The sequence below is a fragment of the Heptranchias perlo genome, chromosome 1 (genome assembly GCF_035084215.1).
Source record: "Heptranchias perlo isolate sHepPer1 chromosome 1, sHepPer1.hap1, whole genome shotgun sequence".
Taxonomy (NCBI): domain Eukaryota; kingdom Metazoa; phylum Chordata; class Chondrichthyes; order Hexanchiformes; family Hexanchidae; genus Heptranchias; species Heptranchias perlo.
The window spans coordinates 60,809,683-60,827,552 of NC_090325.1; the positions used below are offsets into that span (position 1 = coordinate 60,809,683).

The following is a 17,870-nucleotide window of genomic DNA, read 5'->3' on the forward strand; positions in this document are numbered from 1 at the left end:
CAGACAAAGGGAAGAACTAAACTAATATTTAGTACTAAATGATGGTAAATAACAAAAGATTTGGCTGACATCGCACGTATTTGTGTCGTCAGCTTCACGGTAAGCTTACATGATGTGTTTTCATATATATCATGGGTTTCAGATGGGGCAGCCATGTCACCTAAAAGGAGGGACACTGGCTGAGCTGTCAGCTTTTGGGGGAAGAGTCGAGCAACATGGAATAAAATGAAGAAAATAAAAGGAATCAGATGAAGATATTCAAACTGATTAGTGGTAAATTTAAGTGTGCACTTTCCACCAGGCAGCCCAACCATGAAAATATACTTTTGCAAACTAGAGTGTATGGAGACATTGTTTGAATTGCAAACTTAGATTTATCATTCACCCACCTATCTTGTGAATTTTTTACATCATCCATTTAACTAGTCCTACAGTACTGTCAAATTAACAGGATATATTGTTTGCAAACAAATAGGTACTCTGGCAATTGTTCAGTCTCAGGGTTTATCATGTCATCTGAAACTCTCAATGAGATTACTGTGTATTAAGGAAACCTTTTCTATTTAGTGCAGTGGTGTTCAAACCTTTCTGTGTGAGGAACTCACTGAAAATATTAACACATTCCTGGGGATCCTCTGTCCAAAGTTCCAAAAGACAGTATAAGCTGCCTAAAGAAAAACAGTACTGTCATTGCAGAATATATGTATTTTGTTAGTATACAGCAAGAGAAATAACATGCTAATAAGTTAACAAATACAGAAATCTGATGATAACAGGACAGAAATGCAATGACCTTGCAGGACCCCTAGAATCTGGGGATCTCCATTTGAAAACCAATAATTTGTTCTTCAGACTACTCACATTTATGATTGCGTGGTATTCAAAACCCTCCAGTCCTGCACAACCAAGTATGTAATAAGATCTCATTGTTTTTTTTGCTTAATATCTATTAATGCACTCATCCTTAAAAAAAATTGGGCGGAACTATCAACTTTGGCAGGTGGATAAAACTGGCAATATGGGATAGGCTGCCCATTATACACCCTATCTGATTTCCTTTCCATTTTTTAATGGAAAAGAAAATCAGATAGGGTGAATAACAGCAGCCAATCTAATCCTGTCGGTTTTATGCCCCGGCCGACGCTGAAAGTTCCGCCCATCGTGTTTTTAAAGTCAACCATATATTGAAATGAAGACTGGTCTTTGCTCTCCATTGCTGGATTCTGCCAATTACAGGGTCAACCATTATTGGTGTAGTACAGGCAGATCTTTTGTACATTTCAGGTTTCTAGCTTCTGGCACAAAATATAAAAATCTTTGTTGCACTGCAAGTGCAGTTTTTGGTGAGTGACGTGCTTCAGTGAGGAACATTGAAAGCACTATATATCAGTGAGGATGTGGACATACATGTCAACCATCAGCTTTTGAAGCTGACATCAGCTTTTCAACCCACGTGTTAACTTATCGGTGTTTCATCAGCTTTTTTCCCTTGTGATTAGAGGTTATCAGTATGAACCAATGAGATCAATTGAAAGGCACAACGGGAAGCCATCAAAACCATTCAGATCAGTTGGAAGGTAGAACTGAAAGCTGTTGGAACTATTTTTTTCTTCCAATATTAGTTGCACACAAGTTTGGAGCAGAAAAGTTTTAAGATGAGCTGATGGTTTCTGAGAGTCTCAGTTACTAATGTTGTTTATTCTCAATGAAGTTATAGATAAACAAATAAACTGCTAAATGCAGCTTTAAAAAAAAATCATTTCCCCTAAAACAACTTTCTCGGGTATGCCGGGCTGTTGCCTTTTGTAAAGGTTAATTCTCTTCATGACTAGTTGCAGCTGTTTTTTTGAGATTAGGAGGATGTTTCCTGGTGTGACTGCTTTATTGAGTATTCCTGTCACTGCACTGGTGGAATTGCCAGGATTTACAAATAAAGAGTGGGATAGGAGTAATGATGAGCTGTACTTAATTTAAACAAATTACACTAAGATTCTAATTTTTATCATTTTACTACAGTATGCTGCTGTGATGTGTGGCGTGGACCCTTGACTTGTTTGTGATTGAGTCGAAATGCCAGGTTACGTTCTGTAATTGAGCTGTTTCCAGTTGCTTATGGACACCTAGTTGAGGTCCCTTTTGTTACCGTGAAATAATCAGGAAAAGAGCCCACACTGCCTGTATCAGAGCTGTCAGCACCTCAGGGGAATGTGAAGAGTGACATTAATATTCAGTAAGAGTTATGCTAGATTATCGGCTGGAGGTAATCAATCAGGTGTGCCTGAGAGCGCAAGGTTTAACTCCCCAAGCCTGTGCCTGGAAACCACTTTACTTTTTAAATGATTATAGTCGTTTTGCGATTTTTATTCCCTGCCGAAGAAAAATAAACCTTTTTAACAGGTTCAAAAGCGCAACGTAGGCTAGGGATAATAGCCAAGGAAACCTTAACAAGTTTATTTGATGTTCTGTTGTCCGTTCTTTTAACAGGAGAGCATTACCCCATTTATTTTAACCTTATATACAAAGTTGATTGAAGTCCATATACTATATGCATTGTTGTGGCCTTCAGTAGGCATTGGTCCCACTGGGCCAATCAGACGCTTTGGACATAATTCCTGGGATAGCGCAGGAATACCCCTAGAATGATAGAATGCCGGCCCCTCTGCAGTGCCATTTTCTGGGCTTCTTTGGAGGGGCAGAAGCCCAGCTGATCCAGGTTCTGCCACAATTTCTGCCACCTCCCCTCCCACCATATACAGCGCCTCTCACATCTCCAAATTAATTACTCTTGAAGTGCAGTCTCAATTTGTGCAGCAATGATATAGATGACCAGACAATCTGTTTTTAGTAGTTTCCATTGAGGGATAAATGTTGTCCACGACATCAGGAGCATTCCCCTGCTCTTAAAATAGTGCCTTGTGATCTTTTATGTCCACCCGGAGGGCAACAGGATTTCGGTTTAATGTCTCATCTGAAAGATGGCACCTTCGACAGTGCAGCATTCGCTCAGAACTGCATTGAAGTGTCACCCTAAATCACCTGTTCAAGTCCTGGTAATTTAATGTCACAGTATAGAATGAATCAAAACCAAATCTTCGTGTGTTATCAGGAACCATTTCTTGAGGTTCCATTAATTCTTCAAGTATTCTTTCAAGCAAATTACCGCAAGCTGAAAGCAACTGTTGATGCTTAAGTTTGTCTTTTTGTCCATGTGAAGGGCAGTATGTTACCTGGGAAGTAATGAATATGATTCACTGTTATACTGTCAACTATGGTTTTGTCAGGTGTTGGTGTAGCTTCAGAGTGTATTCAGTAAAGTGTAGATACTAATATTTTGTAACTTAAAGTCATTTGTGGATGTATTGTCATCTTCAGAATAGCAGCAGAGGGTTTTTCTTCAATATACAGTAATGATGAAGGTGATGCAGTACAACACTTCCCACTCTGGAAATATAAAAATAATTCAGTCATTACAACTTTATCATCGAGGATATATTATATCCATCGTATCCACAGTAAATGTAGATGTATTAGTATTTATTAAACAACAAAAGTATACGAAATATATATTCTGTGATGGTTAAGTGAGTACATGCACCAAATGGTATGCAGCAGAACCATGAAAACAAGGAAAATTCCAGGCTTCATAACGAGTCCATGGTGAATAAATAATTTACAAGTGGCCTCAGCATCCATGGGCGATGGTTCCTCTCTTGTTTGTTCATCCAGTGTGTGCGTGCGTTAGCACGCGCGTGTGTGTGTGTGTGTGTGTGTGTGTGTGATAAAGATAGCTTCAGGTTGACCTTTGATGGTCATTCTTTCCTTTTAAAGGGTTTTTTTGTGCTCTGGTCATCAATACTGTGAAATAGAACCACCCATTTTTTGCACCCAGTGTCAGCAGTATGCAGTGCATTCCCAGATCAGCTACAGCTGCAAAGTAAAACTGCTTCTGCTCGGCTCTAAAAGCAATATGACTTAACCCTAACTTCAGAAGAGCACCCTTTCTGTGTGAATTGCTAACTTTATTAGCAAAAGATTAATGTGTAGTGGAATCTCGATTATCCCTGCTCCTATTATCCCATTTCATACATCAGTCAGTGTGTTGACATTTAAGAGACAATTTAATACTGTTTAGTGCCACATAATTGGCAGTTTTTTGCTGTGGACTCATGCCAACTGGGAACTGTATTGAAGCTATTCAAACTTATTTGCAGTAGAACCTTTATGACCTGCAGAGAAAAGATACTATTCATTCCATCAATCTGAGCTGAATTCAAATCCACAACCTAGAGGTAAAAGGACATTGTGCTTGGAACAGTGCCATGAGTCTCTCAGGTATGAGCATTGTAAGAATAGTTTGAATTGGTACAGGATCAAAGGGTTAAAACTGGTCAGAAATCCAAAGTGATTAGAACTGACACTGTTTGCTGTATGAATGCAGATGTCAGGCAGAAATTCAGCTTATAAGTCATAAGATGATCATTCAATATTTTTGTTAGCAAAAGATCAATGTGCAATGGAACTGCGATTATCCATGTTTCCATTATCCACATTTCACTTATCCCTTTTGCATGACAGGAGACCAACAGACCATTGGGTTACACAAGATAGAGGTCCATTTAATTTCACCCTTCTAGAATACTAACCATACCAGCTTTTAATGTTAATTTTAATGTTCCCCTCAACAGGACCTCAGTTTAATGTTTCATCCTAACAACCAAGTCTGGTTTTGCTGATCACCACTCGTAGAGACTAGTTGTCTCTAACAACCAAATCCACTTGGCAAGGCCTCAACTCATAGGGTTCCATGTTGTTGATATTATTTGCAATGATCAGTACATTTCAGTTCTAACGGGCAATCTTCCAGCAGTTTCACTTGGCCAACAACTCAGACATTTTCTCACTGAGCTAATGTCAAAGCCCAGTAGCTGGTAATTAAAGCACCACTGGTCTTGGCTACCCAGCTAGTTAACATTGATCTTTAAGCAATTCAGAAACGATTTCACAATGTTTATTTTTCCTGGCAAGCTCAATTTTTAAGAGTGTAGTTTGCACCCCCCCTCCCCCCCTCCAGTTTTCTCCTCCTTTCCTGAAGGTGCAGAGTCTTGTTGGGCTATGATTCCACAGGCTTCAACCTCTAGGTCCCACTTCGGCCGGGAGCTTGGACCTTGCGTTTCTTTCGGCTGGATTTTCCAGGGGAGCATCCCAACTTAATCCTCTCCTCAGCCAATTTCCACATTCGGGGAGAGGTTTTAACTTTTGGACAGCCGACCGTCGGCAATCGCTGGAACAGCCACATGTGCCAGGAGCGAAGACGCTGGAGCCATTTCGAAGCCCTTTAAATTGAAATGATGAGTTGTGGGTATCAAATGGGCATCCTACTGCAACCCGTCAGATTCAGGCCGGCACAATATCAGGCACCCCAGAGGCCACCCAGCTGGGAGCAAGGTAAGTTGGTGGAGGGGGGGGCGTCGGTGGGGAAGATGGGTGTGATTGAGGAGAAAGGAGCCCGAGCAGCTGCAGCCCAGATTATTTTAAAATAATTTAATACTTACCTTTGTAAAAATGTATTCTTGGGATGGTGGCCATCGCTGGCAAGGCCGGCATTTATTGCCCATCCCTAGTTGCCCTTGAGGAGGTGGTGGTGAGCCTCCTATACAACTAGTGGCTTGCTAGGCCACTTCAGAGGGCAGTCAAGAGTCAACTGCGTTGGTGTGGGACTGGAGTCACATATAAACCAGACGTGTAAGGACGGCAGGTTTCCTTCCCTAAAAGACATTAGTGAACCTGTTGGGATTTTACAACAATCTGACAGTTTCATGGTCACTTTTATTGGTACCAGCTTTTTTTATTTCCAGGTTTTTTACACTGAATTCAAATTCCCAAACTACGATAGTGGCATTTGAACTCACGTTTGATTCATCCAGGCTGCTGGATTACTGATCCAGTAACATAACTGCTACACCACCCCTTTTTGGGACCTCACCTGCTGTATTGCTAGTAAAGCAGATCGGAGGGTGAGCGGCACACCCTCCCCTCAACTCTGTCCTAAAACATCATAGGACCCCGATTTGTAAATGTAAAGGACTTATCGCCTGAAACTGCACTTCAGCCACCCAATAGTAAGCCCCTTTAAAAATACACTGGCCAGAGCGTCGGCATTTACAGGCAGTAAGCCCACCGGAGCCATTTTGAGGCCGTTGCCACCTCATTAATGCCGATTTGGCCAAATTAAAATCAGCCTCATGTATTTTGCAATAGAGATCACTAGTACCGATCAAGAATTCGAGATGATTTCTCCCTTCCAAGCCCAGGGGACTGAGGCCAATTGTAGTGCCTCCTCACCTACCTGATGTAGTACTCACTGGGGATCACACCTGTGGTGTTCCTCACCCGTGTGGTTCAGTTTCACACTGGCTGCTGCCAACTGTACCATTTGGGCAGCTTGTAGTTTGTCCTTTTCCTTGAATGCAACAATGAAATTAGCTTCCAATTGATGTAAAACTGCCATTTTAAAAGAAACGGAGAATTTTAATCTGAATCAGAAAGGTGAAAAGGCTGGGGAGCTGATCCACTGCCCACTGTAATGGTTGTGGAATGCTGTGGTCTGTGAGGACCTAAAATGTGAGGAATATATACCAAAACATTGGAGTTCACCATTCAACACAAGCTAAGTTCTACTAAGATTCTGAACAGACGTGCCTGTCTCTACCCTTGCCTCAGCTCACCTGCTGCTGAAACCCACATCCATGCCTTTGTTACCTCAAGACTCACTATTCCAATGCTCTCCTGGCCGGCCTCCTATCTTCCACCATCCATAAATTTGAGCTTATTCAAAACTCTGCTGCCCGTATCGTATGTCACACCAAGTCCCATCGCCCCTGTGCTCGCTGACCTACATTGGCTCCCGGTCTGGGAACAGCTTGACTTTAAAATTCTCATCCTTGTTTTCAAATCCCTCCATGGCCTCATCCCTCCATATCTCTGTGTAACCTCCTCCAGCCCTACAACCCTCCGAGAACTCTGCGCTCCTCCAATTCTGACCTCTTGTGCATCCCCGATTTTAATCGCTCCATCATTGACAGCCATGCCTTCAGCTGCCTCGGCCCCTATCTCTGGAATTCCCTCCCTAAACCTCTTGGCCTCTTTAACTCTCTCTTCTCCTTTAAGACGCTCCTTAAACCTACCTCTTTGACCGACCTGTCCTAATAACACCTTATATGGCTCGGTGTCAAATTTTGTCTGCAGATGCTCCAGTGAAGTGCCTAGGGACATTTTTACTACAGTAAAGGCGTTATATAAATGCAAGTTGTTGTTGTTGTTGTGTATTTGTTCCATCTGTCTCACCTCTTCTTCAAAATCCTCGTTGCTTACTGCCCCACTAAAGCCCCCCCGACTTTCTCCCCAGGACATCCTCTCTCCTTTCCTCCCTCTGTTTCTGTACTGAGCACTCCTCATCCTCAGTGATCACAATCTCTATCTAACCCTAGCTCTATCTCTTCCTCATCTAAATGCTGCTCCTTGGCAACATCATCTGTGGACGGGGGGTCAGCTTCCACATGTATGCTGATGACACTCATCTCTACCTCTCCAGTAACTCCCTCGACCCCTCCACTATCTTTGTGTTGTCAGATTGTTTGTCCGACATTGTTGTGCTGCAATTTCCTCCAGCTAAACATTGGTCAGACCAAAGTCATCATCTTTGGCCTTCCCCACAAGCTCCATACCTTTGCCCACGATTCTACCCCCCCTCCCCAGCCAATGTCTCAGGCTGAATCAGATGGTTCACAGCCTTGGATTCCTATTCGACCCTTAGCTGAGTTTCAGACCCCATATCCTTTCCACCTACTTTCACCTCTGCTCACTTCTGCCCCCGCCTAAGTCCATCTGCTGCTGAAACCCTCATCCATGCCTTTGACACTTCCAGACTCGACTATTCCGATGCTCTCCTGTCCTCCTCCTTCTGTAAACTTCGGCATATTCTAAACTCTGCTGCCCATATCCTATCTCACACCAAGCCTTGCTCATCCATAACTTCTGACCACCCTGGCCTACATTGCCTTCCGATGCCCCAACGCCTCAAATTTAAAATTGTTTTCCTTCTGTTTAAAATCTCTTCCTGGCCTTGCCCCTCCTATCTCTGTAACTTCCTGCTGCTCTACACCCTCCCACCTCCTTAACTCTCTGTTCCCCTGGCCTCTTGCGTAGGTCCCCCTCGCTTCATGCCACCACTGGCAGTTGTGTCTTCAGTGCCTAGGCCCCATGCTCTGGAAGTCCCTCCCAAACCCCTCTGCCACTCTACCTGCCTAATCTCTGTTAAGATCCTCCTTAAAACCCACCTCTTTGACTAGACTTTTAGTTACCACACCTATATCTTCTTCTTTGCATCAGCATCCATTTTTTCCTTATGTCTCTGTGAAGCGCCTTGGGGTATTTTTTTCTATGTAAAAGGCACTATCTAAATGTAACAACTTCTTCCTGTTGTCGTGGTCGCAGTTAAATGTGTCCCCAGTGATACCAGCCAGCCAGCATAAAAATGGAATGTCTTTGAAAAGTATCTTTCTGTTGCTGTTACCAATATATTGTATTTATATTTTGCACAACAAGCTGTATATAATTTGCAGACATTTGCACCACTGCTTTGTGGTTTCATGAGACCGAAACTAACACAAAATGCTGAATTTGTAGGTCACAGGAAATGGTGACCTCCAGAGCAACAACTTAATCAAACACTCACCATATTTAGTATGAAGCACGGCTTTACTGAGAACCACATAAGTAACAACACTTCAAAAAAAAAGAATATTGCCATGAGTCTGCTTTATGAACTCAATCTTTCTTGGATTTCACACTGATTCATGTGATCTGGACTGGTTTTGATCGCCTGAGGGGCCGAAGAGGAAATCTCCAATGTATTTTTTCCCCTTATTGACCCTGGGTGGGTTTTTTCTGTTTTTTGCCTCTCCCCAGAGATTACATGACAGTGGGGCTGGGGTGAGGGGGTGGTGGTGGTGGGGGGGGGGGGGGGGCGGTGGGGGAGGGGGGGCGGTGGGAGAGAGGTGGTGGGGAGTTAGAGAGGAAGCTTTTAGTCATGATGGTCCAACCATCATGGTGTGGGGAAGGCTTAATGGACCAGCTGGTCTTTTCCTACCCGTTAATTTTGTATGTTCGTATAGATTACTACAGATTAGTAACCTGCCCTATTTATAATTTTCGTAGATGCTGAAGGGTCACTTCCTGACATAGCGTGTACTTATGTGGCCCATGCAAACAAAACCTTGGACATCTCTGAACTATAGTGTAGATGGGAGACGATCATAGGGTCTGTAGGTACATTATACTATAGTACAGATAGGGGCAGCGATGTTGATCACAAGATTTATAGTTACATTGGTCTCTAGATTGACTAGAATTTATAAGAAAAATGATCAAAACATGTATTGTTTTATAATCTTCAGTTGACAAGTGGTATCTGCTTGTCTTTTCATCAGCCATTACAAAGTAACCCTTGGTAATCTTCCACAAACAGCCCTTCCAGTTAATGAATCCTAATGCAATTATGCCATCGTCCCAGTAGCACAGGAAATATCAGTAAATGGATATCATTTGAACCTTTTGAACTATTACGATACGATCTACGAACTATAAGATCCTCTTGAGATCTTCACTGTGCTTGTATTGACTATCGATAAATGAATTGAGGGGGGAGAAGGAAATATTTTTGGAGATGCTGGAACAAATTATAAAACTGGATATTTTGCATTGTACATTGCCTATATTGTATATGGATTTTTAAAAATTCAATCTTAGGATATGGGTGTCGCTGGCAAGGCCAGCATTTATTGCTCATCCCTAGTTGCCCTGAGAAGGTAGTGATGGGCCTTCTTCTCAAACCACTGAGCAGTTTGATACAACCGAATGGCTTACTAGGCCACTTCAGAGGGCAGTTAAGGGTCACCATGTGGGACTGCGGTCACATTTAAGCCAGACCGGGCAAGTACGGCAGGTTTCCTTCCCTAAAGGATATTAGTGAACCCATTGGGTTTTTACAACATTCCAACAGCTTCATGGTAACTTTTACTGATATGAAGGCAATGGAAAAGAAAATTGGATGAGGTGTAAATCGGGCGGGGGTGTAAATCGGGCGGGGGTGTAAATCGGGCGGGGGTGTAAATCGGGCGGGGGTGTAAATCGGGCGGGGGTGTAAATCGGGCAGGGGGTAAAACGGGTGGGGGTGTAAATCGGGCAGGGGTGTAAATCGGGTGGGGGTGTAAATCGGGCAGGGGTGTAAATCGGGTGGGCTGTAAATTGGGCAGGGTGTAAATCAGGTGGGGGTGTAAATCGGGCAGGGGGTAAAACGGGTGGGGGTGTAAATCGGGCAGGGGGTAAAACGGGTGGGGGTGTAAATCGGGCAGGGGGTAAAACGGGTGGGCTGTAAATTGGGCAGGGTGTAAATCGGGTGGGGGTGTAAATCGGGCAGGGGGTAAAACGGGTGGGCTGTAAATTGGGCAGGGTGTAAATCGGGCAGGGGGTAAAATGGGTGGGGGTGTAAATCGGGCAGGGGGTAAAACGGGTGGGGGTGTAAATCGGGCAGGGGGTAAAACGGGTGGGGGTGTAAATCGGGCAGGGGTGTAAATTGGGTGGGGGTGTAAATCGGGCAGGGGTGTAAATTGGGTGGGCTGTAAATCGGGCGGGGTGTAAAACAAGCTGCCGATTTGCTATCACCAATTTTGCGCTCCCACCCACGACCAATTTCATCCCCTTTTTTCTTGAATGAGGCATTTTCTTACAAACTTGGATAAAATTGCTGGAAGTCTAGACTTGGGACAAGAGTCTTTAAAGCTGCACTTGCTGGGTTAAACTTGTTGTTGGCACCAAGAGTTTGCATTTACTGTGTCGAAAGTCAATGTGCTAGTTTATAGGAGCTCTTCAAAACTGGTGCATACTGATATAGCCAGGGCCCATGTTTAATAGTTTGTTATAAAAATCCTTAAACATATGAGTTATTGTTATTAGTACAAATTTTCAGAAGTTCCCAGATTGCAGTAAAAAAAGTAGGAAAAATGTCTTTATTGATGTGATTGTGAAGCCTGCTTTTTGGGGTATGATTTTGCTTGTGTGTTAATTTTCCGGTTATGAAAGCCCAAGTGCAGCTATTTTTAGCTTCTGGATTGCTTCCCAAAATTCCCAATTTTGCTTGAAAGAAAAAACGGAATTAGGGCACAACAAGCAAGGAATTCTTTCTAACCACGCCATTTTAGTTAGCATTTTGCCACATAGCACACATTTATTTTGTTTTTACAAATCTAGCAGCTGTTTTCTGTTACTCAGTAATATTTTCCCAAAGAATAACTTGCAATTTGAAGTGCAGAAATGTTTGCCCCTCCTCCCAACCCCAATTAGTTGCTTCGGGCTGCTTGTACTTGTAGCAAATAAAACAAAATGATGCCTTCTGTTCTCACAGCAGTTGACCAATAGAACATGTGTTAGCTGGAAGTAATTATCAGAAAAGTCAGATTTGTGCTGCGATTTGTTGTAAATGCGTATGAATCTGTTTGTTTAGTTACAATTCCAGCCATAGAATTAAGATGCCGTCTCAATCTAATCCTTTCACTTCTTCTTTGATAGGTCTCCTGGGAGGAGGATTTTCTCTGGTAACTATGTGTTCTCGACATTAAAAACACAACAGAAAAGTTTCCTACATTTGCTATTCCTAACTAAATCTTAAAAACGTTCTTAAAGACTATGGATACGATTTCATTAGAAGCAATCAGAGGAAATCTATCAGCTATGTTTATAAATTGGCAAACACATAGCAACCAGAGGAAATCTGTCCCCCCGCTTGTCATTATGGCCTAAATTTTAACCCGGAAGAACAGGTGGGCTGGGGGCAGGGGGCAGTAAAAATTGTAATAGTTTGGAGTGGGAACGAATCGCGGCTCCAACCTGCCAAAAACGCGTTTCACCCAGACACATCTGGGTGCGCGCGCTCTTCAGAAACACGTAAGTACCGCCGGCAATTAAAGCTGGTGGGATGACATTTAAAGGGGCAATTAAAGCCGGCGGGATGACGTTTAAAGGGGCAATTAAAGCCGGAGGGATAACATTTAAGGGGCAATTAAGATCGTTCAAGTAGTTAACTCAATTACATTTTTGTGGATTGAGGAAGACAAACAATTTTAACTCTACCTGAACATGTCTCCCATGGTATCTGAAACAAGCCATTGTAGCCAGTCTTCATTTAGACCTTTAAACCAAACCAGTGATTGACACATGTGAAGAAAAAGTGAGTTTTTGCAGCAGGGCAATCAGTTCTCTCAGACAAACCTTTGGCTGGGAATTCTTTGTGTTCAGATTGAGATTTCTTGGATCAGGCTCAGAATTCTTGTGTTCAGACATATTTACTACAATTTGGACCCTCCTTGAACTGACACCATCAGGTTTGGGGGGTGGCGCAACGGATGTATTCAGCAGTGCATCTGAGGAGGAGGCACATCAGCATTCGCGGCTGGCACGGTGTGCAGTTCTGGCAGTTGCAGCTCCACAACACAGAGGTGCGCCATAACGACTTGCAGAAGAGCAGAGAGGGGACCAACAGAGGGGCTGACATCGCTACATTGAGGAGGCACTACCCTCGTGAGAGGGTCTACAGGCAGAGGCTGAGCTTCCTGGACCTTTCTGAGGAGCAGTGCCTACGCGGGCTCAGATTGAGTCAGCAGGTGGCCGCAGACATCTGCAGGCTCCTTCATGCCGAGCTACTCCCGGATGGGCCTGGTGACCACGTAATGCTGTCGCAGTTGAAGTCTGCCCTCAATTTCTTTGCCTGCAGATCCTTCCAGGGCGCCACCAGTGACTTCACCAGGATCTCTTTGTCGTCTACCCATAAGCGTATACGACAGGTCATGGATGGCTTGTTTTCCAGGGCATCCGACTACGTCAACTTCCCCATCAACGACATCAGCCAGACTGAGAGGGCAGTGGGTTTCCACTCTCTGGCTGACTTCCCACAGGTACAGGGTGCAATTAATTGCACACACGTAGCAATCCAAGGACCTGCACATGAGCCAGGACTGTTCATCAACCGAAAAGGATATCACGCCATCAATGCGCAGCTTGTTTGCAACCACCGGAAAAGGTTTCTGCAGGTGTGGGCCAAATTCCCTGGCAGCTGCCATGATTCCTTCATTCTGCACAAATCCAACATCCCGGCCCTCTTCCACGCACAAAACATACTAAAGGGCTGGATCCTTGGAGACAAGGGATACCCCCTGCAGATGTGGCTCATGACACCTCTGAGAAACCCCACCAGCGAGACGCAGCAGCGGTACAATGACAGTCACATCACCACCAGGTCTGTCATTGAACGAGTCATAGGAATGCTGAAGATCTGCTTCAGGTGCCTGGATCGATCTGGGGGAGCCCTTCAGTACTCACTAGTGATGGTGTGTAGAATAGTCGTGTGTTGCATCCTGCACAACATCGCTCAATAGAGAGAGTTACAGAGAGATGTCCCATGCGCTGAAGAAGCAGCCGCACCTGCCGTCAACATTGAAGATGAAGATGAGGAGGAGGAGGGAGCGATGGTGAACCATCGGCAGAACAGCGTCTCACCTGGTTGCTCGTCATGCAAGGGAGTCACTCATATTTGATAGATTCTCACAGGGAGATCTGTAAAGTGACAATAGTCAAGTACCCAGACCACCTGGAATGAGCACCACCCCCCACCGCCCCCCCCTCCAGGTTGCGCAAAACAGTCCTACAACTACACGTACACCCATTGTAAACGCACCTAATGGGTGTCATCAAGTCTCGCCATTCATGATGAAGGACATGAAAGAACGCTTTCACAAAATTGACTCAAGAATGGACAAGATGTGGCAGGGGTGGTGAGAATCATAACATTTAATGTGAATTTAATAAATAACAAATATAAATGAAAAATATGACATTCTGTCAGACACCCTTGTGCATACCCTTGGTGATTACAAAACCTTCCATTTCCTCTTTCCGCAGCTTCTGCGTGGAGCATCCCCTGTGGCTGCAGCAGATGTAGTGACAGGTTGCTCAGATTCATGCCTGGACTGCTTAGATGCTTTTGACCTATGACCTCTGGGTTTTGGAGCCCTTGAGGGCACCTCCAAAGACTGTTTCTCCTGCACCTGTGCAGGGGCAGACCCGGCCATCTGGTGAGGAGGCAGCATTGCGGGTACTGATTGAAGGGGGGGCAACAGGTGAGACGTGGGAGCGCTTTGAGTGGTGTCCCTACTTCCATGCCCCTTTTCACCGTCATCCCTCTCCTGGGCCATGGCCACATCACTTCTACCGCTGCTGGACAACAGTTTGGAGGACGTGTGTGATGCCTTGTAAGGCCAGTGCTAATGTATCTGTCTGCCTGTTTAAGACAGCAGAATGTTGTTCGCCCAGAGTCCGCAAGGCTGTTGCCAGGGCCTGAGTGGACTTATTTGTGAGCCGTGCTTGAAGCTCAATGGAGGCTGCCATTCTCTCCATCGCAGACATTGCCACACTCACCTGCACCACCTGTCCACTAATGCTGGAGGTGGAATCCTTCAGCCTCTGTATCAATGTGGAGACTGAACATGACAAGTCTTCCAGTACATCGCAAAGGTGCATCCGTACCTCTATCATTCTCCTTTTCAAGGGTGGCCCCTGGGATTCAGCATCTGTGCCAAGCTGAACAGAGCTTGGAGAGGAGTGCGCCCACCGACGTGGACACCCCATCACTGCCCCTGCCACCAGTGTCTGCTCGTGCTCACTTGTGTGTGGCGACTCACCAGGTGACAACCTAACTACCTCTCTAATAGGACCCACCGAGGTGCGAGTATCTGCAGTGGTGCCTGGCTCACTAAGATGTGACGGTGCACCCTCAGAGGCAGGGAGCTCCCCTGAGGAATCGCCCTCGTCCACATCTTCAGATCGTGACGCCCCTGGAAGAGAACATACAGCAATATTAAGAATCATCACAGAAGTAATGTTGTGATGAGGTGTGCAGCAGGTCAATCATTGATAACATCAATCCATGTTGTGTGTGAGGGATGTTAAAGTTCTGTCATGAGACGTTTGCGGGGTGCCAGTCTCGGCATCCCCGATGGCCGGGCATTCCACCATCTGGCTTATATCCAAGGCTTCCTCCTCCGCCACTATTAGTGGAGGCCCCCCTCCAGTCCTCACCCTCTCCCTTGCATTTTGCACTCTCTTCTCCTACAAGGAGAGAAAGTACAGACGTGTGAGTGAGTGAGGGTGATGTGGTCACCCGATGGATACATTGCTTTGGGTCAGGATGACAATGAAGCAGATGCATCAGACTATAAGTCAGATTAATCACATTGCATCAGGATTGGGAGAGGTGGGTGCACAAATGGGGGGGTGAAGAAGTACACAGAAAGTGAAGGTAACTTGACGCTGAGCCTTAAGTGGGTGTGAGGAGTGATGTGATGGAATAGGCTTCGCAGGGCAGTGTGAGGGGGGTAATGTCTACCATAGAATGCAGGCGAATCAGTAACGGTACTCACTTGAACTGACCTGGTTAGATCATTAAATCTCTTCCTGCATTGCAGCCACGACCGGGACACCGTGCTCCTGCTGTTTACCTGGTCTACCACCTTGAGCCACGCCTTCTTTGTGACAGAACCAGGTTTCTTCCTCCTGTCCAGTGGATATAGTGCCCCCCCTCCGGTTTCTCACAGCGCCCAGTAATGTCTGCAGGGCGGCATCTGAGAACCTGTTTGCTGGCTTGGCTCTGGGACGTTCCTTACTCATTTTGCCTCCTTCCTCCTTCAAAATGCATTGTTGGAGTGGCCCTATAAATAGTGGGCTTTAAACATGTCATGCGGGTATGCAGTACGCCCGCTCCGCAGCTTGAGAGCGCGTAACCCGGAAGTTCAGTTAAGTGGCTTCAATTGAGTCGCGATCGCTCTGGACCATGCAAGAAATTTTTTCCGGGTTTCCCACTCACTTATTGACCCCCCCTCGCACCCCGCTGAGGTCCCGCCTACTAATTAAAATTTAGGCCTACATTTTTAGTACTTCTCTGTAATTTCAAATACTTCAATCAGAAATTACTTCTGACAACAATGCTTCAAAGGAAATTAAAATGAAGATCGCCAAGGCTCTAGAATTATTCAGATACCTTTAAAACGTTTGAAAAATAACCATGTCAGTCTACACTTAAAGATGCAGCACTGTTTTCCTGAGATGTGCTCCCAGAAGGTGAGGCTCCATGCTGGGACATGCATTCAGTCCAATAGTGTGTGCCACGGTTGTGGATCTCCATGGACCAGATAGCCTTTTTTTGTTCCATTCATTACTGTGTTATGTCTAGAGACAGTGGCGGAGCCACAGGTTGTTGGCGGTGGGGGGGGGGGGGGGTTATGGATCATGTGTCGCCCCCCAAATCACTGAGGTTGGACAATTTTGTATATCAGGACTCGGCCAAAACTTTTAAATTACCGATCGCATTGCCGTTTTGAAGCTTGATGGAAACGGCAATGCGGCATTGGAGGATTTCAGTGTAGCTGTGCTGTGCCAGGTCAGCCAAATCTGGACTTCGACCCCTCACCCCAATCTTTCAACATTCGATCCGCCCCTGTCTGGAGATCAACCTTAAACACTCCTAAATGTGCCTATCCATACAATTCTCAATCTTTTCTAGCTTTATTCAGATTTCTTTTTTTCTTCTGCTGCAAAAAACACACCTGCACAAGATTGTAAAAAGACTTAATGCTGGGATGGCATAAAATATTATTATCAGTTAGTGCTGAAGTTAGAAGTAATGAACTAATCATCCAACACTCCCACATTATCCTATGTCATTGCAGAGCACCATAGTGTTCCAAAACCCTCCCTGGACTAAGGAGAGGAACATTTAACCAGAGTTCCTACTCTTAATAATTATCCATTGACTGTTGCTAGAAAGTGCACATATATATGGATGTTGGTGATAGCAGGAGTGAATGTGGCCCTGATGCTTCCCACAGATGCGCACAGCCTTCTCTCCCTCATTGTCTAGGCCCTCATGTGAAGAACAGTCACTTTGATGAAGTCTCGGAGGTAGATCCAATGCCTGTGGAATCTTCGGGGAAGAAAATTGGGGGGAAATAAAAAAAAAAGTTTATTTCTGTAGCAACTGGCAGATAATTCAGATTAGGTGATAAATATGATTTTGTTAGCCTTCTCTGAAGTAGCTGCTACTGATTTATTTCCATGCATCCAGTGAATGAAATGTAAATGATTGGGTCATTAATTCCCTCTGTCGCACTGCAGTTTAACTAGGGGCTGTTACTGATTAGATTCAGAATTGAGAAGCTGACGTGATCTGGTATGAAATGTGTAATGTTGCAACAGCAGAAATCAAGTAAGACCCCTTATAACCATATCATATGTGATTTGAATTCTATCTGTAATTAAGGCTCAGTGAGGTCAGTTCCTTTCCTTCTGCTTTCAAAAGTAGTGTACCAAGAGACTGGACTACGGTTGTTTTGTGGATTCAGAATGTTCCACACATACAATCCAAGAAGCATTTGCAACCACATTACTGTGCAACAGCTCCTACATTATTAACTTCAAATTGAAGCATGTCAAATAAACCTGTGGGAGACTGAGACAGTTCAGGTGTAATTTTAACTCAGCCTGCCCAGTGGGAATGGGGCGGGTGGGCAGGGGGGGTTGAAATTGCACCTTGGGACACCCCACACCATTCCTGTACCATTCCCGCCCACTGCAATTTTAAGTCACCAGATTTTGCATTCGGGACAAGCGCCTGCGTCAGGCAAGCAGGTGGAGTAATTTCCACAATGGAAATGAGAATCAGGAAAGATCTATGATGGGTGGCTGATCCGATAGCGGCAGTTTTACAC

At 44.8% G+C, this 17,870-nt stretch overlaps 1 protein-coding gene across 1 annotated transcript in view; it reads left to right on the forward strand.

The window, feature by feature from the left end:
- The window catches only part of parp8 (poly (ADP-ribose) polymerase family, member 8), a 358,889-nt gene that overhangs the window by 269,232 nt on the left and 71,787 nt on the right, over positions 1 to 17,870 (forward strand). The gene's annotated exons all lie outside the window — the stretch shown is intronic.